Source organism: Muntiacus reevesi, chromosome 16 (genome assembly GCF_963930625.1).
Source record: "Muntiacus reevesi chromosome 16, mMunRee1.1, whole genome shotgun sequence".
Classification (NCBI taxonomy): domain Eukaryota; kingdom Metazoa; phylum Chordata; class Mammalia; order Artiodactyla; family Cervidae; genus Muntiacus; species Muntiacus reevesi.
Window position 1 is genome coordinate 59,404,035 of NC_089264.1, and position 2,959 is coordinate 59,406,993.

Sequence of the window (2,959 nt, forward strand, 5' to 3'; positions counted from 1 at the left end):
GCGGCGCGTCGCGCGAATCCCGCGCATGCGCGCGCCTCGGGTCGCCGGGGATGAGCCGGCTGGAGGGCCCTGTGGGTGGCGCCAGGCCGGAAGCCTTTGCTCACGTGAGTCGCCAGTTCCTGCGGCGTCGCCTAGGCGGTGCTCGTAGTTTTTCATCTCTCAGGGGTTGAATGGCAGTAGGTTCATTGCGTCCATGAGGTTTAGCACATAGGACTGCGGTGCTCATGCATAAGCATTTATCATAAGTAGCAGCATGAGTTCATGCCTCTTACCCCAGGCTATTGAGTGGGTACTTTACAAGCAAAGGGACGTCTGAGCGCTTGCTATCAGTAAGCTCATCAAAGTTAAACTGGATATGCTGCAGAAAGGCAAGCCTTGCAGCGGCTCAGTGCGCCTAGACTTCAAAAGGAGACTGTGGTGAAGGACAGACTTCTGCTGTTTCTAGTAAAGGGGTGGAGGAAGCAGAGGCTGATTTGAGCTCAGTGTCCTGGATCTTTGTTCATGAGGGGGGTGGAAGGAAGCGGGGCTGGGGCAGTTACTGTTAAGAAATCAACCAACACTCAAAGGAAAGGTCTTGTGGCTTCACTAGGACCCATTAGAAACAGGGCTTAGAGTTATGTTAGGAACCAAAATCTGATTACCATGATCAGCATGGGCTGACAGACTCAACTTTCCTTGGACGCTGCAAAAACCTAAGACAAATAAATGTGTAATGCGATGTTCCCAGATGCCTTATCTGAACTTCTGCACCTGAGTTGTGAATCCAGCCTGCTCCTCTGGGTCAAATGAATCCCCCCGGCTCACATTTTTAAGGCAGGCGTGGTGGTGGTGGTTTAGGCTCTTAAGTCCTGTCCAGCTCTCTCTGATTCCATGGGTTGTTGCCTGCCAGGCTTCTCTGTCCAAGGGATTTTTCCCGGCAAGAATGCCGGAGCGGGTTGCCTTTTCCTGCTTCAGGGGATCTTCGCTCAGGGATTGAACCTGGGTCTCCTCCACTGCAGGTGGATTCTTTCCGTACTGAGCCACCAGGGCAAAGAGTAGATTGTTCTGTTCTCAGACATAGCTTCAAATAGCAAAGTTCCTCACAAACGAATACTAAGGGACAAGGATTTTTAGTACTGTACTCTTGAGTTAGCTTACCAAAGCCGTTGTTAACACCTCCCCGGTATTATAATTTATCATCTGACAAAAATCAATTTTGTATCCACTGTAGTAAAAAAAAATCTGCAAATAATAAAAGAGCCTTGCAGAAAATATTATTGCAGCATAAATAGTAACTGTGAAATGTTTTCTTTCTTAGTGGTTTTACTTCTTCATGCTTTTCTAACACTAGAAAAAAGTTCTGTCTCTGCTGTTAGTGCCTGACAGTGGTTACTTCTGCTTTGATTGCACAATATCATGTCCTATCTTCCTTTTCAAGCAGGTATTTCTAACCTCTTGCAAAGCATATGCCATTTCATTGCATAAGATTAAAACAATATTACTGCCATTAAAGGTAAAATATGTAAAACTAAACAGAGAAATTGTTTTTGGCAAAGACAGGTTCATTTGTCCATTCAACAAATATTTACTGATTATGTGGTTTTGTGCCAGATACCAGCATGAGAAGGACAGACACACAGTCCTTGCTTTTTGTGAACTCACACCCTTGTGGGGATACAGACATCACCCAGCAAATCCTAATAAGGGAAGTAGTCTGAGTACTGAGCAGCCATGGGACTTTAATGGGGATGTTCCTTTGTGTCTGGGGGTGACTTGGTCATAGAAAGGACCTGCGTCTTGTCCTCCACATAAAGCCCCAAATGACAAGATTAATAGAAAGGTACCCTGAACCAAGGTTTGGATGAAAAGTTTGGTAGGAAAGTTCTCACAAGTTGTCACCCAGCAAAAGTGACAGACTTCCAGTGCATAGGAGCAGACTATAAAGGTGACTGTGTGGGTGGCAGGGAAAAATGCCTGATGACAGCCCTGGTCTCCAGGTTACAGAAAGAAGCATCAGACAGCAGTCATACCCCGTGATCATGAGCAGCTGACATGGACCGGAAATAGAGTTTCAACATGCACCATTGGAGGGCAATGGACAGAAGCTGCTTTGGGAGACACCAACTGGGATATATACTTTAGACAAAAACACACAGGCAGAGATGCCTATCCACTGTGGTTGGTGTCAGAGAAGAGAAAATAGCCCCAGAACTCTACGGACATAGACACTAGGAGTCTCCCCACCTTACATGTCCTCCTAAGTCGAAGGTGGGGAAGATGGATATTCCAAAGTGACAGAATTTACACTTAAAATGACTCAACAAGGAAACACTAAAACAATTAAATGAACCTGAAAATAACTTTTAAGTTGCCTGCTCTCATGAGAATGAGACTGAGGGAAACTTTTAAGTAAAAGTCATTTAATAAAAAAAGTCATTTAATAGATTGAAACTGTATATTATATAGGTTTATCACAGAAAAATAAGAAATGGCACATTGGAATTTATGGCCTATGAAATTTTTATATTCTAAAGAATGTTCTAGCAGTGTATACCCTGATCAGATTTGTATGTAAAACAACAGTCACCCTGTATGCCTGTAAAGAACAGCTTAAAGTTGGGTCAGAAATAGATCAGGGAAATCTGGATTTTTCCAGGAAGCATACAGAAAAGGACTCTATAATCTCGGAAAATAATTTGTACAAAGGTCTGCAGGCAGGAAAGTAAAAGGCATGAATATGGAATTCTGAATAACTTCCATGTAGCTGAGAGTAGGATGTATTTCAGACATGAGAGAAAAATGAATCTTGAAAGAGAGATGGAGGACAAATGAAGTATCTTATAGGCTATGCATGGAAATTGGACTTCATATTGTAAGCAGTGGAGAACAACTTAAGCTTTATGAAATGTAACAGGAGACTAGAATATTGTGTGTTAGGAAGAAGGAAATAGAATGGGTGGGGATCCTATCTTAGTCATAA